We start from the raw sequence: 23,915 nt of genomic DNA, 5'->3' as shown, positions 1-23,915 counted from the left end.
TAGTCAGAGGGGAGCTAGGATATTAGTTTTCTCTTTCTGATCAACTTCTTTACTACCTGACTGATGGAACCCAGGTGAGACCCAAGCCGTAAGGTCAGAAGCACACCTTGGGAAAACTGAAAGAAGCAGCAGGGTCCTTAACATTCTTCAGAAGCTAAGGAGGGATAAGAAAGACTAGAAGGTGCTTTGAAGAGCACTCTTGAATTCCACTTCCTGTAAGAGTACTCTGATCCTTGTAGACCAAAAAGGTTTCCCTGTGAAATTGCTGTTATGAAATAACCCTCCATCTTGACTGGTGGCTGAGAACCATTTTCCTGAGAATTATGATTCCCCCATGAAACAAAACAGGAAAATGCTGAAGACCTCTCTACAACGAGACTAGACTCAGAAACACACATATATAATTAATTTACACAAGAGTAGGTTTTTTAAACATTAAAGTGCTCAGTTACAAATATAATTTTCCTGTTCTAGGGCTCTTGTTTTTACCTTCTAAAACAGAAATTTTGAATCAGATTTTCAATACTGTCTTTACTAGGCTTTAGTTACGCCCAACTATTACTCATAATTACGCTGGCTCTATCCATGATGCCAAAAGCTCTTTCCGTAAACCAAAATAAATAGACAGTCTCCTTTAGGAATAAAGGCAGACTGAATAAGTTGAAGCAAGACACTCTTCGATCAGCATCTGGAACACCAAGCAGCTTCTAAATTTATTCAATTCGTACTTTGTTTTTAAAGAAGACTGAGCTATTTCTTTCTATCCTGTGGGCAAACTCAGAATATAATGGACAAAGTGTCAGGGAGAATGAAGAAAAATGATGATATCCCCCAGCAGAGTAAATACACCTTTTGCAAAAATAAAGTTACCCAAGTCACCCTAAGCCCCAAGTGCTCAGCTGCTGTGAGACATAGGACTGAGCTGAAATCACTGGGCAAAGAACTTGGGTAAATGAGGATTTATATTTAGAATAAAGTAGCATCAGTGAAGATTGATAATCTTTCAAGAACAGAGGCTCTAGTTCTCAAATCCCTAGATGTTATTCCAATTTTCCTAAAGGTATTTTATAACTTTGGATCACATTCCACTCTTGCAAATCTTAGAGACTCCTTATTAATAATATGTGTTTTGAGCTCTAATATAGAGAGACAAATGGCTACCTCAATGTGCGTATGGAGGAACATTTGGACTTTCTGAACTGCTACTTTTACATCTGCCAGAGAATGGGATTTTATTGGAGAATGAAGCCCTGCATTTAGCAATTTAAGCACAGCCAGTTTTTAAAAAATAACTATTTGATAATAATCATTTAAAAATATATGAATACTGACTTTCCTAAGTAATACTTACCAGATTCTACCCAAAAGGCCTCCTCATTGTCCCAAAATTTATTTTAGCCATTGCTAACACCAGATCCCTGCTCAACTTTTCTATCAAAAATCCTATATAAACCTGAGTCCAAATGATTCCCCTATTTTCTCAGGTTTTATCTGCACTATTCAAATTGATATGCTCCTGCTTCCTCCACAAAGCCTGTAGCTCTCTCCTGGTAAGTCCTTGCAGTAAATTGAATAATAGTCGACCAAAGATATGAGATTCTAATCCCTAGAACCTGTAAATGTTACCTTATTTGGATAAAGGGTCTTTGCAGATGTAACTGAGTTAAAGATCTTGAGATGAGGTGATTGCCTTGGATTATCCAGGGAGGCCCTAAATGCCATAACAAATGTCTTAATAAAAGAGAAGCGGGCTGGGCACTGTGGCTCACGCCTATAATCCCAGCACTTTGGGAGGCCGAGGCGGGTGGATCACCTGAGGTCAGGAGTTCAAGACCAGCCTGGCCAACATGACAAAACCCCATCTCTACCAACAATACAAAACATTAGCTGGGCATGGTGGCCGGCACCTGTAGTCCCAGCTATTCAGGAGACTGAGGCAGGAGAATCGCTTGAACCCAGGAGGCAGAGGTTGCCAGCCTAGGCAACAAGAGCGAAACTCTGTCAAAAACAAACAAAACAAAAAAAAACACACAGAGAAAAAAAAGGAGCTAACACAAAACACAGAGAAACAAAAGGAGCTAACACATACACGCACACAGGAGAAGGCAACGTGGAAATGGAATCTCCCCTAGAGCCTTTTTCAGACCTAAAGAACCCCTGCCGACTATGATTTCTGACTTCCGGCATCCCGAACTGTGAGGATACATCTCTGTTGTTTTAAGCCAGCGGTTTGCAGCGATTTTGTTATAGCAGCCACAGGAAACTAATATAGTCCACCAAATAAGTTTGTTAATTAACCCACTGCTCCTCACAGAGGGACTGTATAATAATTCAGCATATAGCTAAGTTCAGCCTGTCTTGATGAGACACCTGGACTTTTGTAGCTTCATAATTGCACGTGGCTGGACATGTAAAAATTTGATTTTCCCCAGTTGTAAGAAAAATGTAATTCTCTCTTTGCAAGGTTATTCAAGTTCTGTTATTTCTAAGTAAAACAGTTATTTTGTTTATGATTTGTTTAAAGTAAAACGTACGTGGGTTCCCATGGGTTCCAGTCCCAGCCCTGACACTTACTAGCTTGTCTGGAATAGGCAATTTTCATTTAACCTCTTTAAGCTTCCATCTTCTCAGATATAAAAGTGTGATACCTTTATGGGATTGCTGAATGAACGAAATAATTCATGTTAAGCACAGTGACTAGTCCATGGTAAATGCTCAGTGAATTGCAGCTGTATTTATTATTGAGATGCCTATACTTTACTTATTCAACACAGATTTCCTAAAGGCCTCTTACAAACTAGGCACTCTTCTAAGAGCTGAGATTACAAATCTAAAGAAATGGACTAAATCTCTATAGTCATGGAATTTACACAATATGATTTCAGTTCCTAGTCAGTGCATTTCTTATTGTTAATTCCTAAGATGAGTCACTGATTTCTCTATTTGTTTTCTCTCTTCTTTAAGAAGCCTTTTGGCTATAGAGTACCCTTTGCTTTCAGCTTTCTCTAGATTCCACATATATGAAGTAGTTTCCTTTCTATAGTTTTTTGCATGATTCACCGTTTCTTTTTTCAGTTTCTTCATTGCTACAAGGGTTATTTAGGCCTGTGTTTTCTAACTTTAAGTACTTAAAGTATTTTGATCAATTTATAATCAATTATTTCAATTATATTGACTTATTAGTAGAGAATAAAATGATAAAATTGCACACTTAAAAAAAATGGAAAGGTTTTCTTCACAGCCAAGTTCATTTCATACTAATTTATTACTATTGCATCTTGTTTAAAAATATGTTTTTGGGGGCCAAGCATGGTGACTCATGCCTGTAATCCCTTTGGGAAGCCAAGGCGGGTGGATCGCCTAATGTCAGGAGTTTGAGACCAGCCTGGCCAACATGGTGAAAGCCCATCTCTACTAAAAATACAAAAAAGTAGCTGGGCATGGTGGCAGGTGCCTGTAATCCCAGCTACTTGGGAGGTTGAGGCAGGAGAATCCCTTGAGCCTGGGAGGCAAAGGTTGCAATGAGCCCAGATCACACCACTGCACTCCAACCTGGGCGACAGAGCAAGAATCTGTCTAAAAACACAACAAAATAAATTTTTTGGTGTTATTCATTGTTCTTTTTCATCTTGTTTACTGCTCTTAAATTTAATCTTGTCATTAATATTGCCACCCCTGCTTCTACTACTGTGTATCTGTCAGGACTTCTTTACTGTTAATCATTCTTCAACATTTTTGTAGTTGATTTCTTGTAAATAGCATACAGCTAGGTTTTGTTTGAATGCTATATAGCAGCCTGCCTTTTACTAAAAATCATCAATCCCTTCATATTTGCAATATACTTCATTTTATTTCTTTCATCTATTTTATGGTTTGTTTTTTTTTTTTCCCCCCCTTTTTTGAGACAGAATCTTACCCTGTCACCCAGGCTGGAGTGCAGTGGCCTGATCTCAGGTCATTACAACCTCTGCCTCCCGGGTTCATGCAGTTCTCCTTCCTCAGCCTCCCAAGTAGCTGGGATTATAGGCACATGCCATCATGCCGGGCTAATTTTTGTATTTTTAGTAGAGACAGGATTTTGCCATGTTGGCCAGACTAGTCTCGATCTCCTGACCTCAAGCAACCCACCTGCCTCAGCTTCCCAAAGTGCTGGGAATACATTCGTGAGCCACCGCACCTGGCCATTAATTCTTTATTTAACATTATTGTTTGCTCTATGTATTTATTTATTAATGTTTTCATTACTTTTAAAAATATATTCTTACATTCCTCCCCTGTTTATTTTAAAATTTAATTGTACTTCATCATGCTTATATCACCTTCCATGTTAGTTAAGGGAATAGTAGCTGCTTTACAAAATTTCACTTCTGTAGTTTAATATGCAATAATTTATTCGTAACTCACATTAACACTCCCATGTCATTTCAGGTAGTAGAGTTTTGCTCTGCTTAATAATTTTGGAACCCATAATGACAGATTCTCTGTACGTAACTACACCTTAAACTGGATGTGAACATCAAGCTGGCAGACAGGGAAAGAACATGAAGGATCATGCTTGGCAGTGAGGCGCAGTTTAGTCACATGCAGAAACTGGAAAGTTGACCCTAGCCATGTATTAAACATGTACTAGCCAAAATCAGACACACATGACTCTCCTTTTACTTAACAAGATATCAATTATATATACCACCAGGTTTTTGATATTTCTATCATGAAGTTACCAATACCAAGATGTAATGAAAATAAATTTTCAATACTAGCTGATGTTCAAAAGTACATTCAGGAGAAAAATGAAATGGAAATTGATAAATATGCTAGTTATCTTACCTGTTTTTATTTATTTACTCTAATTAGTTCTGACTGTTTCCTCACGCACTGCATATGCCATGAAGCAGAGACAAAGCTAAGAAGCCTTGAACAGCTCCAGCGGTAGGGATGAGCACTCATACAGCATTGTCTCATGTCATCCTAAAATGCCTCCAAATATTCTATTAGAACCTTTCTAAAAAGTGTTTGTAATGAATATGTAATAAATTTATTAAGACTGACTTTGCTGGTAGGTATTTATAAATAATATGCATTATCTGGGGAAAGGGAAATTATTGAGGAAGAGAACTAAGAGCTACTGAAAATGTGCAACACTCCAGAATCACGAAATTTCTTCATGATTCATTTTGCTCCACAGTCCCTGGAAGGAGAAAAGGCCTGGAATTAGTAAACTCACATCATTCAATTTGGTGACCCACCACTGAACAGGACCATAATTCTGTAGCAGCTCAGCTATGGTTAAGGATTAGGCTGAGGATTAGGTTACAAAGGTTAATTAAAGCACCCAAAGAAGGATTCAGAAGACAATTAGAATGCATCACAAAGCATCAGCACTACCTTGTGCTTTATGAGATATTTTGTACAGCTGGTCTTTGCTAAATGGAGAGCTAGTTTTATGTCACTATAAATTACATTTAATTGCAGTTTTTGTTACATAATTTACTGCATCCTTGTCTTCTTCAAATTTCTAATTTAGCTCTACTTTTCAAAAGCTTGACTTCCTCTGTACTTTTTTTCTTTTGTTTGCACTGTATGTCCATCCTTTTTCCCACTACAGTCACATATTGTCTAAGCCATGGAGATTTGATCATTTATAGCCCAAGTTCTATGTTCCTCACTAGGAGTCAACTTCAGCTTGTATCTGTCTCACTTCTAAATCTAAGTTCATTGATGAGATGGTTGGTCTATCCTGCATTCAGGCATTCCAAAGCCTTCTAAAATAAGTTCTCATCCTTAAGAACATGCTATTTTTATAAATACTTTGCGATCTTCCTCAATACAGCTCCCTTTTGTGTAAAATAGATTACCGGGAGGTTTATCTTGAGCCCCACCTATAAAGTTGATTATTAGATGTCCTGGAAGAAACTCATGATAGTTCTTCATCAGAACTATTTCATGGCATGAATCAAAGCTGCTGTGTCATTGTTAGCTCTAGAAGATATCAAATTTTATCTGAATATCATGCAAGCAAATATTAGTATCTGGTGGTAAACAGGTAATATAATAAGCATGTTTTGGTGTTTCAAGGTTTTCTAATAACCTGAATTAGATTACAATAATATCATATATCTTATACAGGGAAATCCAAACACACAGAATACATTTATGTTACTTCTCTCACCTAAGTGAATCTAAATTAGGTTACAGTTCACATAGGTGTGTGTGTGTATGTGTGTGCATGAGTGTAACCCCAATAAAATAATCACACTTACATATATCTTGAAATCTGAATTATTCACATAAAAGTTTGTTAACATAAAAGTTTGTTAAAAAATGCAGCTGAGTAAAAAATTACTCAGCTGCATTTTTTCTGTAGGCTGGGACATGCAAAGATGTAATCAAAATAATAGCCTGATCCTATGCATGCACCTACATGCATGCATACATACACACACAGTACCCTTATCTGATCATTTATAAAACAGAGAAAATAATAGGAGCTCACAAAGCTATTACTGAGATAAATGTATATTTCAATCTATGCATAATGTCTGACACAAGCATTCCCAGTAAAAGTTAACTATTATTTTAACAACAGTGATTATTATTGTTCTTTGAACAATGTTTTATTATGGCTTTTATTATTGTAATATAGGATATAGTTTGGGGCATCACATTGTACCTTGTCTCTTTCATTAAGCAAAACACCTCTATTAGCTATCTTAAACTAAATGTAAAATTGATCTTTCTTTAAAACATTTGATGAACAAATGGAAGGATAGAAATGAATCCCTTTCCCTGAATTACCATCTTTGCTTTGGAAAATATCTTTAATATTGAGAATCTATCCTTTCTAAGGAATAAAATGGACAGAAATGAAATGACATGGCACAAAGATACAGAAAAGAAGAATTAGAAAGATTGTTTAATGAGCACTTTGGTCTTCTTGTCCAAGAACTATGAATTTTCAATATTTGTGTATATCAAAGTTTCCAAAAAGAACCACTTATAGATGTTTTCATTAATAATGCACCCCATAAAAGCTGCATCAAAATATACTATATATTTTGTATACAACAAAATATACAAAATATTCCCTTTCTGTTTATTTGACTTGTTTTAGCATTCTTGTAATTGCCACAAACCAACTTCAAATCATATTATCAAAATTCTATAGACACAGCACAAATCAAAGAATATATTTGATTCATCCTAAAATTTAATTAGAAAAGTGTATCTGTGACCTTTTTGTTGGAGAGTGTTGAATGTTTTTCTTAACGAATGTCCCTAGGCAAGAAATAATTATCATAAAATGTGAGAAAGGTACACTAAGGTACAGAGCAATGAGGTTATTTATCAGCTAATAGGATACCTCACTGTTTGATATCATGCAAATTTTTTATCATTATGGAAATTTAATTTGCACCTCTGATTCTTTTGTGCTTTCCTTAAACCCAGTTCAGCTGTTAAGAGTTACCTTTTATCTCAATAATTGTAGCTCTGATTTATTCCTCTTTTTCAAACAGTGAAAATAGTCAAGAAGATATCTGCCATTTAATGATTTGGAGAACACACAGCAGTTCAAGGCTTTCTTAATACTCAAAGGCAATTTAATTGTGCTTTCAATTGTGGTCACAGTAATTTGCAGGCACTTGGCTTGGTACTCAGCGTGGGTGCATTCTGAGAAGTAGTGGCAACTGCTCAGACATTCTAATTCTTCATTCTAATTGTCTGGCCATTCTTTCAGTTTAATAGCACATGCAAATTATCACCTTATTCTTCAGTCAAACCATAAAACTAAGAACCAGCAGATCTGTTAATTGGAGTTTAATTTAGGACCTAGGCCAGATTTCTATTAGAGTAATTCCCTGGATTGGCCTATAATTTCAGGAAAACATTTTGTTTTCATTCATTTTCTGACTTAAAACTATTGAACAATATTATCTTATACTTTCCCCTACATCCCTACTAAAAAGATGCAGAGATATCTACATTCTTAAGTTAAAATCATTCTACAACTAAAATGCCAAAACTTGATAACCACATAAAATAATATTAAAAGTTTGGGATAGTATCTTATTAGAAGAAAAACACAGTGAAAAAGATGAGTTTTGAAAAGCCTTGGTGTTGTCAAGCTCAGGGCCACAAGTGGTGGTAACCTCTCAACTGAAGCCCTCGATTAGAGGGCAGCCACAGGCCATCCTGGTCATCACAGCCACCTTTGCCTGACAACTTGGGCTATTGAAAATGCCATTCTGAATTTGATTTGATCTCACAAATCAGGAATCTCATACACGTCACGTCCAAAAGTTGTCATTCTAATCTGGGAGACATAAGTAAAAGCAAATGGGTTCAATTCAAAAACTATGTACAAAGTGACTATATGCTAAGTCAGTTTTAAGGGTGGTGGACAATATAAAAATAATAAAAGCATAGTTTGCATCCCCTAATCTAGTAAGGAGTTTGGCACTTGCAAAAGCTGTGCATAACACAAGGCAAAGAAAGGCAGTAAATTCTATAAGAAGGGAACAAAGTGGAAAGGAAGCCAGAGAAAGAAGGTAATTCTATGAAGGACATGAATACTAGAGGCCTCGACATGATTCCGAGTTTAGTCCAATGTAATAGTACAGTCCTCCTAAAGGCATAGCCTTGGTGGTTCTATACAAATGACAATTGTAAAGTCCACACAAGGTTAAGATGAAAAGGCAGAACTCTTATTGTTGGTCTTGCCCATATCGTGCTGCATGCCTCAGTGAATTTTTTCATAAATAAGTATTCAAACTAATGAAGCAATGGCCTATTAGAAGGTTTATTAGAAACTTACTTTAATTGGCTTCACTTAGTAATGGTAAATATTTCAGTTACATAATCATTTCATTACTTTCTACTTATTAACAATATTATATACCATTGAAAATAATCCAGGTATCTGATTATTTGAGGGTGAAATATACATTGGGTTACTAGTTGAAATCTCCTAAATTACGAAGAGGGAAACAGACACTCAAGGAGTTTAAGTGACTCTCCCAATGTCACAAGTAGTTAAAATGGGCAATGCTTGGCCGGGTGCAGTGGCTCACGCCTGTAATCCCAACACTTTGGGAGACCTAGGTGGGCGGATCACGAGGTCAGGCATTTGAGACCAGCCTGGCCAACATAGTGAAACCCCGTCTCTACTGAAAATACACAAATTAGCCAGATGTGGTGGTGGGTTCCTGTAATCCTAGCTACTTGGGAGGCTGAGGCAGGAGAATTGTTTGAACCCGGAAAGCAGAGGTTTCAGTGAGCTGAGATCATCCCACTGCACTCCAGTCTGGGTGACAGAGCAAGACTGTCTCGAAAAAAAAAAAAAAAAAAGGCAGTACTAAGAATTGACTTTTTAATTTGTTTATATATGAATACTTTTATCTTTTGATTATCAATATTTCTGATAATTCACTATCCAGCTGGCAACTATTTAAGAATGTATCTTTATGTACTTGCACAGTTTAGGTTGAGAACACTTTAAATGTTTTAGTTTAGAGCTCTTTTAAAGATTTTTGGTTTTGTTAAAAGGACTTTATTGCATAGCAGCAGTCTATATAGTTCAGTTTACAGAGGCATAAGGACATTAAATAATGATTGTTCACTCCCTTTCAATGCCAAATTGGAAACATTACAGGTACATCCTGAAGGTCTTCAGACTGTTCCTCTGTGGTATATCTTGGACAAGTTGAAAGAGGTTTATGAAAACCAAAGGACAGGATGGGAAGAGAGTTAAATACAACCAAGTAATTATTGTGGAGCTGGATAAAATAAAAAAGGAACTAAAATTCCAAAGAATATTAGACACAGGGCAGAAGGAATTGCTGCTGGGTTAAACATGAAGATATTGTAGACCGTGTATCTCTGGAAGGCAAATAAGAAAATAACAACAACAATAACAATAATAGTTTACAGGGTTTTTTTTTTTTTTTAACAGAATGGGCATTATGCCAATTGGATCAACTCCAATAGGCAGAATTAGAATTAACTCAATTCAGTAGCTGGAAGATAATTTAATTCCACTAGAAAAAAGAACTTGCTAACAGAGCTTTCAGATAGGAAATGGGAATTGTTGTTTAATAGGTTTAGATTTTCAGTTTTGGAAGATGAAAAATTTCTGAAGATTGCACAACAATGCAAATATACTTAACGCTACTGAAATTTACACTTAAAAGTCACTAAGATGATACACTTTTTGCTATGTATATTTATCACAATTTTTAAAATTTAAATTTAAAGTACCATCCTGTAAGGTAATGACCACCCATTTTTGTAAGTACTCCGACTGGGAACACAATATAGCATTTTTGTTTTGGAGGGAAACTACTACATTAAATAGAAGGTTGAATCAGACATTGGGAAATCCTTTCTAACTTCAGGAGGTTAGAATTTTAGCATCAACTTTCTGTTTTGAAGCTACATTTATTTTATCAAATCCTCAAAGAAGTAAGTAAGTAACCAAAGAAGACTGACAGTTACAGATTAACAATTATCCAAAGAGGCAAAAATTCAATTCAATAAAAATATTAAACACACGTTGTATCAATTTCCTAAGACTCCCATAACAAAATACCGCAGAGTGGATGACTTAACAGAAATATATTGTCTCACAGTACTGGAGGCTAACATAAAAAACTCAAGCTGTTGACCAAGTTATGATCCCTCTGAAACTTGTAGGGATCCTTCCTTGCCTCCTCCTAACTTCTGGTGGTTTTCTGGCAATCTTTTGCATTCCTTGGCTTGTAGCTGCATAACTCCAATCTCTGCCGTTATCTTCTCTATGTGTTCTCTCCATGTCTCTATGTTTTCATACAGTCATCTTTTTTATAAGTACAACAGTCATATTTTATTAGGGTCCACTCTACTCCAGTGTAATCTTATCTCAACTAATTACATTTGCAAAGAAATAATATAACAGAACACTTCTTAAACGTGAGAAAGACATAAACATCCAGGTACAAAAAGGTCTTAGAACACCTAACAGATTCAACCCAAATAAGACTATTCCCAAGCACATAATAATCAAAAGTCAAGGGCAAAGAGAAGATCCTAAAAAACAGCAAGAGCTAAGAAGCAAATAACATGTGAAAGAGCACCAATTCATCTGACAACAGACTTCTCAACAGAAACCATACAGGCCAGGAGGGAGTGGAATGACATTTTCAAAGTGCTCAAAGAACAAATTAGACTCCAAGAATATTTTATCCAGCAAAATTATAATGCAGTGATGCTATTCTCAAATAAGTTCTCATTCTGAGATACTGTAGGTTAGGGCCTCAACATATAATTTTTGTGTGTGTAGGGAGACACAATTTAACCCACAAGATAAACTATGGAAGATATTGTCTAGACTAAAATGATTACTAGATGATCTTCCTATGATAAATGAAAGTTTTGCCTTATTCTCCACTGAAGCCCTAGTACCTGACCCAAGCTATCAATTAAGAAATATTTGTTGAGGCCAGGCGTGGTGGCTCATGCTTGTAATCCCAGCATTTTGGGAGGCCAAGGCAGGCAGATCACCTGAGGTCAGGAGTTCAAGACAAGCCTGGCCAACATGGTGAAACCCTGTCTCCACTAAAAATACAAAAATCAGCCAAGCATGGTGGTGCATGCCTGTAATCCCAGCTACTTGCGAGGCTGAGGCAGGAGAATTGCTTGAACCTGGGAGACAGAGGTTGCAGTGAGCTGAGATCACACCATTGCACTCTAGCATGGGCAACAAAAGCGAAACTCCGTCTCAAAAAAATAAGAAGAAGAAGAAGAAGAAAAGAAAAAGAAAAGAAAGAAATGTTTGTTGAATAAGAGAAAAGTTAATGTGACTATGAGCTCATGTTGAAATAATCAAGTTAGCATGTCCTTTGGAAACCTAACAGCATAGCCCCAACAAGAAGTTACAGAACTAATTTAGTTTATAAATCACCAGCATCGCTTGCCTTTTCTTCAGCTGTGAGACCTGGACCTACAACAGATAACAATTTCAGGATCATTAGCATTCTCTTAATACCACTTTCTATGGAAAGATGAGCTGTAATGGATGTCTGCAAAATAGCCCATTTCAGCAGTTAAGAGTTCAGATCACACCACACAGCTCCTCAAGATGTTATTGAGAATTTCAAAGAAAAACAACAGCAAGGTAATGTGACAGTTATTGTGTAAGTAATCCCAAGTGAGGTCATTGCAAACAAGAGAGATTGAGGAAAGGCTTTCTATGAGTGACTGATTAACATTTTTAAGTAACTTTATGTGATTGTGGAAAACAGTGATAGACAAATCAAAATTACATCCAACTATAAAGAAAATTGTTGGGCCAGGTGCAGTGGCTCGCACCTGTAATCCCAACACTTTGGGAGACCAAGGGAGGTGGATCACCTGAGGTCAGGAGTTCGAGACCAGCCTGGCCAACATGGTGAAACCTCGCCTCTACTAAAAAATACAAAAATTAGCTGGGCATGGTGGCAGGCACCTGCAATCCCAGCTACTCAGGAGGCTGAGGCAGGAGAATTGCTTGAACCCAGGAGGTACGGGTTGCAGTGAGCCAAGATCACACCACTGCACTCCAGCCTGGGTGACAGAGTGAGACTCTGTCTCAAAAAAAAAAAAAAAAAGAAAGAAAAAAAAGAAAGAAATAGAGAAAAGAATAAAAGAAAATTCTTTAGCCACAGCTCAGAGTAAATGGTAGCAAGATACTAAAATTGCATTGTCACCATTAGTACTTTATCAAGAAGAGTATAATAACACATTTAGAAAAATACGCCTCAGACATTTCTACAAATACAAATCTTAAAAGATTTTTATTTCCATGTATGCCTAACACATTGTGGGCATTCACTCAATCTAACAGAGGTTGACAGCCCAGTTTCTTAAAATAAGATTCATACTTTATGCAAGTTTTATGTATATGCTTGATCCAAGTAAAGTTAAATATGACAGAAGAAAATCATATTTTACCCAACCATCAAGGTGGACTGGAATAAAAGAACCTAAACTGGTATGTCAAGAATAGTCAAGAGAGACCCGTCATACTAACCTAGCTGCTTTAGCCTGGCACTGAGGATTTTGATTTTCTTCATGTCAGAAGTGAGAGACAGCAGCAGGCTGGTCAGTGCCTCACCCTTGTTGTGTGCAGAGCGGAAGAGATTGTCCTAGATGTGTCAGTTTGTAATCACACCTCATGAAAAATACCGCACCATCCTCCAGATATCCGTCTAGATATATATAGACAGGGTCTTGCTCTGTCCCCCAGGCTGGAGTGCAATGGCTCCATCATGGCTCACTGCATCCTTGACTCCCGGGCATAAGCAATTCCTACTGCTTCAGCCTCCTGAGTAGCTGGGACTACAGGCAACAGATATTTTGAAGAGTCACTCCTTTCTTCATATTTGCAAAATAGGAACCTTGAGATATTTTCCCCCTCCTACATAATATACATTCACCAAACACAAGAATATTCTAGGCATACATGTATAATACATGCATGATCTTAATGACTTTCAAGCACTTTTCCAGGACATATTCACATTCAAAATGTTTTTAGATCCCAAAAGAAATAAATGTCAATTTAAAGTACAAACAGCAATGAGACATCCAAAAGTTAAGCATGTCCTCACATCATTTTCTTCATTATATCAATCAGATCATTAAAGTCTTCAAAATTGCCCATTATAGGGGCATTTTAGTTTAGTGTTACTTATTAAAAATGGATTAAAATAAAATTATAAGACAGTACTTTGCACAATTAGCCTTAGCACAACATCAAATGCAAATAACAATTACTGACTGATAAATACCTAAAGCAAATACTCAAATCAAAATAAACATAATTCTTTTTATTTTGTACTGAAGTATAACTGACATTGACAAAAACAAGAACACATACCTAAAAGTGTACCATCAAAAAGATGTTGACATATGGATACATCCTTAAAACTGTCACTACCATCAAAATAATGAACATATCCTTTGCCCCCAAAAGTTTCCTCGCGCCCTATTGTTACCTTTCCCTCAAGTTTCTGCCTCGTCTTCCCCAGATAAACATTGACTTGCTTTTCACTACAATAGATTAGTTTAGTTTCTAGAATTTTATGTAAATAAAATCATACAATATGTACTCTTTTTTGTTTTAGTCTGGCTTCCTTCCCTCAGTACAATTATTTTCTGTATCATCTATTTTGTTGCATGTAAGAATAGATCATCCCTTTTTTATTCCTGAGCAGTATTCCATGGCATAGATATACTACAAATTATCCATTCCTCTGTGGAATTTTGGATTCTTTCCAGATTTTGGCTGTTACAAATAAAGCTGTGCTGAATATCTACAAGTATTTGTAAGGACATTTTTTTTTTGTGAGAGAAGGCCAATGTCTAGAGTAGAACGATTGAATCATATGTAGGTATATGCCAGGCTCTTTTCCAAAAAATTGATTGTGCTATTTTACATCCCCACTAGCAGAGTGTGAAAGTCCACTTCCTCTACATTCTCATTAACACTTAGTATGGTCAGTGTTTCTCATCTCAGCCATCCTAATAAATGTTTAATGGTATTTCATTTTGGTTTAAGTTGCATTTATGTAGTGACTAATGATGTTAAGCATCGTTTCATATGCCTATTTCCCATTGTATATCTTATTAGGTAAAGGGGATGTTAAAATATTTGTCCATTTTATAGACAGTCTTTATTTGCTTAGTATTAATTATTAAGCTTTGAGCCTTCTTTATATATCCTGGAACAAATCCTTTATCAGGTATATGAATATTTCCAAATATTTTCTCCCAAACCGTGCTTGCTCTTTTATTCGTTTGACGATGTTGTTCAAAAAGCAGAAGTTTTTAATTTTATGAAGTCCAAGCTATAACATTATTATTTTATGAACCATGATTTTGGTCATGATTTTGACCACATCTAAGAAATGTTTGCCTTACCCACATTGACTAAGGTTTATTTCTATTAATTCTTCCAGAAGTTTCATAGTGTTACATTTAGGTTATTGATTTTTTTTTTTTTTTTTTTTTTTTTTTTTTGCATTCAGGTTTGTAGTTTCCTAGCACCACTTGTTGAAAATACTAACTTTCCTGAATCACCTTTGCATTTCTGTCAAAAAACAGTTTTTCCTAGTATTTTCTTTTCTTTAATTTTCTAGAAGGGGCCAAAAATTCACCAGGGAAGTCATCTGGACCTGGAATTATCTTTGTAAAGTGGTTTTTAACTACAAACCATTTTTTTTTTATCAGAGCTATTTAGGTCAACTATATCTTTTTAAACAAACTTCAATAGCTTATGTCTTTCATAGGCATATAAGCTATCAAATTATTTACAAAAATTTGTTCATAATATTTTCTTTCTTTTGTTTTTTTGAGACGGAGTCTCGCTCTCTTGCCCGGGCTGGAGTGCAGTGGCCGGATCTCAGCTCACTGCAAGCTCCCCCTCCGGGGTTCACGCCATTTTCCTGCCTCAGCCTCCCAAGTAGCTGGGACTACAGGCGCCCACCACCTCGTCCGGCTAGTTTTTTGTATTTTTTAGTAGAGACGGGGTTTCACAGTGTTAGCCAGGATGGTCTCGATCTCCTGACCTCGTGATCCACCCGTCTCGGCCTCCCAAAGTGCTGGGATTACAGGCTTGAGCCACCGCACCCGGCCAATATTTTCTTATTATCTTTTCAATATGTGTAGAATCTTTAGTTATATTATTCCGTATATGGGCAATTTCTGATTTGTTGCGTTGCTTTCTAATCAATCTGGCCAGAGATTTATCAATTTAATAAATGTTTCCAAAGAACGAGCTTTTGATTTCATCATACTTTTATTGTGCTTTTGTTTTCTATCTCACTGATTGTTACTCTGATAGTATTCTGTTTCTTCCACAATAGCATGAAATTGCTCCTTTTCTTACTAGTTTCTTAAAATGGAAACTGAGGTAACTGATTTGAGAATTTTTTCAAATAAATATATTTAACACTATAAATTATCATTTATGGTAACTCACAAATTTTGATATATTTGTGTTTAATTCTCACTAAGCTCAAAATACTTTCTAATTTCCTTTTGTATTTATACTTTACTCATAAGTTATTTCGAAGTATATTAGCTTCCAAATATTTAGGAATTTTCCAGTGACCTTTACTGATTTCTAATTTAATTCCACTATGATTTTAAAATATGCTTTGTATGGTTTGATAATATTTTTAAATTTATTAAGACTTATTTTATGGCCCAGAACATGGTCTATCTTGGTAAATGTTTCACATACATATGAAAAGGATGTGTATTCTGCTGTTGTAAGTGGCTGTGTTCTAAAAATGTCAATTATGTTGATTTGGTTGTCAGTATTGTTCACCTCTAAATCCTTACTGATGTTTCTCTAGTTGTTCTATCAATTATTGAAAGGTATTGAAACCTGTGAATATAACTGATGATGTGTTTATCTCACCTTTCAGTTCTATCAATTTTTCCTTCATATTTTTGAAACTCTGCTATTAGGTGCCTGATTGTTTAGGATTGTGTATATTCTTGACTAAATAACCCCTTTATTATTATGAAGCTATATCCTTTATTTATGCTAACATTCTTTGCTCTGAAATCTAATCTTGCTGATAATAATATAGCTACTATCTTTTTATTAGTATTAGCATAGTACATATTTTCCTATCCCTTTTTTATTGCATGGATGTTAACATTTTAATGTTCCTCCTTTGAAACTTTTTTGCATATATAATCATATTTTCTTACAAATTGAGTTCCAAATTATGTACCTGCCTTTCATTTAACATACTTAAAGTTTTTAAAACATACACATAGTTTTGTTTCCTATTTTGTTTACTAAATATTGTGTTTGATCTCTCTTTTTCTTTTCTTTTTCTTTTTTTTCTTTTTTTTTTTTTTTTTTTTTGAGACAGAATCTCCCTCTGTCGCCCAGGCTGGAGTGCAGTGGCTCCATCTGGGCTCACTGCAGCCTCTGCCTCCCACTTCAGTGATTCTCCTGCCTCAGCCTCCTAAGTAACTGGGATTATAGGCACGTAACACCACACCCAGCTAACGTTTGTATTTTTAGTAGACATGGGGTTTCACCATGTTGGCCAGGCTTGTCTTGAAATCCTGACCTCAGCCTCAGCCCACCTCGGCCTCCCAAAGTGCTGGGATTAGAGGAGTGAGCCACCATGCCTGGCCATACTTTTACTTTTAACCTACTTGTGTTTTTACCTTTAATGTATTTGGATCATCAGCTGAGTTTGTTAAATGCTTTGTAATTCAGAGACTTTGTTTTAAGTTACTTGCGTAAATAAGAGTTAACCTAAAATTTACAAGACAGTACCTTACATATATTATTTAATAGAATGTCACATGCAAGTGACAATTACTGATAATAAATTAATATCCAGAGTAAATAGTCACATCAAAATAAAAAAATATAATTTTATGTTAGTTTAAAGCAGAACTGATTAACCTAAATGTGTTTAAAATATCTTATTGAATATTGATATTTTTTAAATTATTTGCTAAATTAGATTCATCAGTCTTGTTTAAGAAGAAAGTAAATAGGTAGTCTGATATTTGTGTACAAAAAAAGATACTATAATGTATATTTTGTAACTCTGAACAAGAAGTAGACAAGTGAATCTAATATATTTGATTGTGTATGTTATTTTTTCTATCCTTGCCTACAAATATATGTAATATGTTTGTCTATAGGTATAAAATAATATGTATATATTATATATGTGTATATAATACATATACATATATATAATACATATGTATTTTATAGATAAAATATAAAGCATGTATCAGTGATTAGCAATGTTAACAGTAGTTTAAATCAGTATCTTCATTCTGAAATCTAATATATATGTCTATTTGATCCAGAAATTTCACTTCTGGGGTTTTAGAATAAGGTAATTACACAGTATATGCACAAATATTTTTCAGTGATGATATTCTTCAAAACAGTATCTTAAGAACTAAATTTAAAATATATTATACCTCTAAGAGTAGGTAATCAAAGAAATTGTGCTACATCCATACAGTGGAATACTATGCATCTTGTAAACAAATAATATCGTAGGAAAGTATGCACAACATACTATTAACCTAATGCAAATTGTATTACAAACAGCATACACAATGATTTCATTTTTAAAATATATATAGTAATGAAATTTGTGAAACACATGAGATTACCCCCAAAAATAAAATAGGTCCATTTAAATGTTAAAAGTTGTCATCTTGGTTTTATTATTTAAGGTGCTTTGTGTATATAAAAGAAATCTTTTCTTTCCAAAGTTTTACACTGAATATGTAATTATTTTATAACTAGATAAAAAGCATCATTCACAATTTAAAAAGGAAATCCAAGACTTCCCATTACATTAATGAAACATTTATTAGGAAATGATATGCATCATAAATTACACATATATGGAAAAAACATGGCCCCTAGCTTCAAAGTACCTAATAGAAACCAACCCTGAAAGACTGTGGTTAGGAGAAACAAACATACATTTTAAACAAAGCTAAAATAGTAAAAACTGAAATCAAACTCCCTTTGTGGTTAATTCACATAAGGCTGCATCCAGCTGCTTTGGAAATATCAAAGACAGTCCACACATTAACTGCTAATTCAAAAAGCAAACCTTGTAACTCTAATTATGCCTTTTAGAATTTTGTAATGTCTTACTAGTATTTGCCAAGTGGTGCATTAAACATGAATATTGTAATAGCCATCACTCATCATCATTTTTCTCAATGCAATGCATTGAATGTTACAGCCTATATGATCTTAAAGTCTAAAAAGCAAACATTTAAAATGAATTGAATGTACATATATATGCGTGTGTGTGTGTGTGTGTGTGTGTGTGTGTGTGTAAAAATGGAGGAAAGGGGAAATGGGACTTTTGATACTTGCTATGGCTAAGGAATTATGTGAAGCATTTCTGGATTTACAAATATAAATCAGAAAATGACTAAAAATCTAATGAATTTCAAATCTAGAAAAGATAATAAAGTTTTACATAATACAAATTAGAAGTCCCATACTGCAAGCTATAGTACACAGCAGTAAGTTATAAGTCCCCAAAATGTAGGTTCAGAAACAAATAGAGAGCTGTAGGTATTCCTGGAAACAAGAAATATTTCTGGCTTGGTTGATCTAGACAGGTTTCCTGGGTGGAGTGTCATCCGAGCTGCAACTGCAATAAATATCTACTCCCTATGAAGCCAACAGAAACCCTACATAACAAAGGAATGATAAATAATATAGATATATTTTTCTATAGAGGAAACACACAGCATCCACTGCCCTACTGCCTTCCATCCACACAAATAAGAATTTTTCTACACATAACCTTTGAACTCTGACAAAGACTCTCTTCTTGACCAAATCTTAGTTAGGCTCCTCTAAGCCCTCCTTTCCATTACACCTCAATCTTGGCCTCTGTCCTGTCTTTGGTATGCCTAGCCCAGTCTTAGCAAAAATCCTGCCAAGTCAGTTTAGCAAGAATTCCCACACTTTTAGTATAGTATCACCCTTGACATCAAATCAAATTCCTTATTCCCCTACCCTTGACATCTGCCCTTGTCCTGCCTTCAGCAAAAATCCTAGTAATTCAGTTTAGCAAGAATTCTTATACTCTTGATGTCTTATCTTATTAATTTCCATCCAGTGAGCCCCTCATTCTGCTTGTTGGCTATCAGTCTTCAGCTGTCTTTGTTGTACTTGAAGTTGAGTTTGATCTCTCCCCTTGAATAAAGTCTCCCTCATCATTTTAAAAAGTATTAGAATAATATTTTTTAACAACTCTGAGGGCCAAGATGATGAATCCAGTCGAAATGGGTACTCCTTGATTTTTCCAATATATGTTAATACTATTTAAAAGTTGTAATTCAACTTTATGTAAATCAAGTTATATAAATTTGCCAGGAAAACTGTTTAGTTACTCAAGAGGTGTTTATTTAAAACCTATCCATAAGAACAGTGAAGGGTCTTTAGAGTTTAACAAGTTAGGCTGCCAGTTTTGTGGATGCTGGCAAAAGACCTGAGACTCCTGAGATTAAAACAGAGGACATTTACTACTTAAGGCACAGCAAACAGCCTGACCATCAGAATATTTGTAGCAATTCCCTTTTCCTCCCAAGTTTCATGGGGTGATGTGAATAGACTCAGATGAATGTTACAGATGTAGTGAGGAAGTGAGTTGCATAACAAGAAACTCTGAGCTTAAAGAAAATGAATCTTTTATAATGTACAGCAAGTATGCCTCCTCTTTCCTCTGGAGGAAGATAATTTTTCACTATTCAGATATCCTTGTAAAGACGTCTAGGACAAAGATCCATTAGGGCCTCACCCACAAAATGTTTAGAAAAGTCGAGACACCTGTGGAGAATTGTCTCTCAACGCCACTTTGTGCCTACCATTATAGGAATCCTGTTAAGTGTGTAAGAAGAAGGTAATTTATCAGTGTGCATTTTCATGCCTGATTTTCGCAAAGCCTGAAATACACTTACACATGACACTGATTTGTGACTTAACCAAAGAATATCAGATAACAGTCCCTTTAAACGTAAATTCTTGATGGTTTATGAGATGAAGAGAGACAAGAGGCAGCATCTTTCTATTTCTATCAGCTCCAGTTCCGCTCTTCACCTTAAGGTATCTCTGCTCTTCATCTTAAGTAATGGCAAACTTCTCCAGAACTTTCCCCTTGCTTCATCTACTATGTAAGCGGGATAAAGAAAATATCAACTTCTATGCCAGACATTGTAATGAGTGCTCTTTCTTCCTCTTTCTTTCTCGTGAGCCTAACCACTCTTCAGCACCAAACACTATATTCAGCATAAAAACCTGGATGTCCTGAAGAAGTTTAAATTTAGCAAAAGGAAAAATCATTCCCTCAATTCCACAACACAAAACATCTAACTCAAGCAGATTTGAATTTTTCAGTAGACATTGAGGAACAACCAAATTTAGCCATTCAGAACCTTTCTTTCTGGTTTGCAAACATTCTCACCAATGAGACCCAAATAGTAAACCTGCAAGTAACTTGTCCTCTCTCGTGCTCTCACTCTCATTCCACCTCTCGGTCTCTTCCTCTCTCCCTCTCATTCTCTTTCCTTTATATGGTAATAAATGCATCAATGAGATCTCCAGAAATCCATCTGTCTTCATTTTCTCGATATACAGAAGCAAACAACCCCTCAAATACAACTTAAATGTTACATTTTAAATCTGAATGAATTTAGAAAAGCAGCCTCATAGATCATAAACTTTATAAACAGGAGAAGGGCTTGATGTGTTAAGGCCTATTGCAAACTTTTGCATTCCATTTCTTTTAGTCTATTTTCCAAGTCTTGGATAAAATATATTTTTCAAAAATTGAATTTAGGTACGTTTGTCTAATAATACTGAAGTAATTTTTAAAAGGTAGACTGTTATCCAAAGTCACCACTTAACTTTTTAAATCAAATTGAACTACTTCATTTGTAGCTTTAGCAGTGTTGAGAAATATCTGTATATTTCATAACATATTTTAAAAATTCAAAAGATTATGTAAATGCTTTTCTTTAAATGTATGTTTTTTCCTTTGCCTGCCTTTAGTCATTGTAACGGGATTATTTCTAGATAACATGTCTGATCTTCTAGATATTATTTCCCTTTTACATTGGTTTCTGAGAATTACAATGAGGTTAGCTGTCAAGTTTACAAGATTTTAGCAATCTCATATGCTCTTCATGCTCTTCACTAAAAATAAAAACCTATTTTCTCTGCCCCAAGCATCATAAGTGATGTTTCAAAATAAACTCTAATTACGTAAATTCTGAATCAGTCCAGTGATGTTTTAAAATAAATTCTAATTACATAAATTCTGAATTAGTCCTAAGGTAATAGAGTGAAAGGATATAGAACACAGTGTCTTTTACAGGAAGCATCAGGGACACAGGGGATGGGAAAGATTTGCCATAGTTTATCCTTCTCAAATGCATAGATTTTCAAATGCTCCTGTCATGTACTACCAGGCTTCAGGTATTTAACAGGAAACTAGGGCCATCCCAAAAGTAGAAATACAATTTTCAGGTGAGAGAAAAATCAAGGCAGATGTAACAGGTGTCTAATTAAGAAAGATTACAGTTGATCTAAATTGTGAACAGGTTTGAAAATCCTGGGGATCCTTAAAAGTTTGGAGAGATTGTGGGGCTTAGTGAGTAAGAGCCTGAGCTCTGAAATCAGAGAGCAGTGGGCTTGACTTTCAACTCATTCTGCTATTTATTTGGAACACTGGAAATTTACTTAATATGTATTAAACTTATCTTTTCCTATGCAAAATGGACATGGTAATACCCACTAAATAAGACTACTGATAGGATTTATTAAAATAATACATAAAATACATATTACAGCACTTCACAAATGTTAGCTACTAAAACCTTGATGAAGACCGTAATGAAACAATGATAATCATGACGAGGTTGTGGTGCAGGCAACCCAAGGCCTTGTCTGCGGAGCACTAAACCAGGAAGGCTGATATTTGGCTTCTAAGTATCCATAAGTCTTTTGGCTCTTTAACTAGAGTTTTATTTTTCACTTACCTTAATCAAAATATGTTCCATGTGAAAATGAATCCCAAATCAGATGTATTGGGTTTTATTTTTTACATATGTCACCCGAAAGTAGAGTTCATGTGGTCTATCAATAATTCGATTTCCAGGAATTTCTTCTAAGGAAATAATGAAAGAGATTCACAAAGAATTATGCTCAAGAATATTAACTTAATGACTTTTAATGCTTTAAAACAATGTAAATATACAAAATATGAGATTGTTAATAAATTATAGGGTATATAAATATATGGACACATGTTGAAGTTGTTAAGTGTTATATTCTTGAAAAATAATACAACTTGTCAGGATAAAACTTCTTAAAGAAGGAAAAATATAAAACAATTTGGACAAACTGAGCCACATTTATTAGTACATTTTTAGCCACAAATATACACATGAATATATATATCATTAGTAGTGATTTTTTAAAAATATATGGCTTTTGTGGTGAATAGTGATTTTATTTTCTTCTTTATATTTTTAAAAATTCTAAAATGAAAAAGCATTACCTTTGTATCAAAAAATTATATTCTGGGTTTGACTATTGTCCTTCTACATATATGAAATAAAATGTTCTGGGACACAAAGAAAAATGTTTTATGAGACCTTTCTAGTCTGGAAATGTTTGATTTGGTTAACCTGTTTTCTTGGATAAGTCAGTGCTACACTGGACTGTAAATAAACTAAAACATTTATTTTAAAAATTAAATCACTTCACTTAAAAAACTATAAATTCCTTCTACCAATAAATTTCCTAGTTAGGTTCATAATGATATATCCATAACTCTCTTATAGCCACCAAACCAAGGACATTGCAAGATTCTCATATCTAGTGTAAAAGGGGAAAAGCAATAACAAAACTGGTTTTCCTTTCTTCCTATAGGGGAATTATTATAAGTGTAAACACTAATTAGGGAATAATAACAATAGATACTAGCAAGAGTTTCATTTATTGAATACTTAGCACAGTACATAGCCCTGTTTTAAGATGTTCTGTTTTATTTTCAGACTTTATGTCTTTTATTTTCTTAACTATATAAGCTAGAAATTTATTATCATTACCATTCAACAGATGAGAACACTAAGGCTCAGAGAGATTAATATATTGTAGGTGACACAGCTAATAAACAGCAGAGTTAGATTTTGGACACAGGTCTTTCTGACACTAAAATCCATTTTCCATAAACAATATTGTTTCCCTAACCTTAAATTTCTTTACTTCACAATTATCCCTCACCATTCAGAATGTTTCTGGGCAACCAAATTTTAACGTACCCGTTACTTCTCTGTTATAACAATCTATAAGCCTAATCAAG

General features: G+C 34.9%; 1 long non-coding RNA gene across 3 annotated transcripts in view; it reads right to left on the bottom strand.

The window, feature by feature from the left end:
- Positions 1–4,228: 4,228 nt before the first annotated feature.
- LOC111549494 overlaps positions 4,229–23,915 on the bottom strand; it is a 302,423-nt gene continuing 282,736 nt past the window's right edge. For 2 of the 3 annotated variants that reach the window (XR_003309652.1, XR_003309653.1), the window contains 2 exons: positions 22,588–22,715; positions 4,229–5,188 (listed from right to left, as the gene is read on the bottom strand). This is a non-coding gene — a long non-coding RNA (uncharacterized LOC111549494). The remainder of the gene's footprint in view (positions 5,189–22,587; positions 22,716–23,915) is intronic. The other variant, XR_002733756.2, reaches the window with a different exon arrangement.

Source organism: Piliocolobus tephrosceles, chromosome 6, assembly GCF_002776525.5.
Source record: "Piliocolobus tephrosceles isolate RC106 chromosome 6, ASM277652v3, whole genome shotgun sequence".
In the NCBI taxonomy this organism is placed as follows: domain Eukaryota; kingdom Metazoa; phylum Chordata; class Mammalia; order Primates; family Cercopithecidae; genus Piliocolobus; species Piliocolobus tephrosceles.
This window is presented reverse-complemented; position numbering and strand designations above follow the sequence as displayed.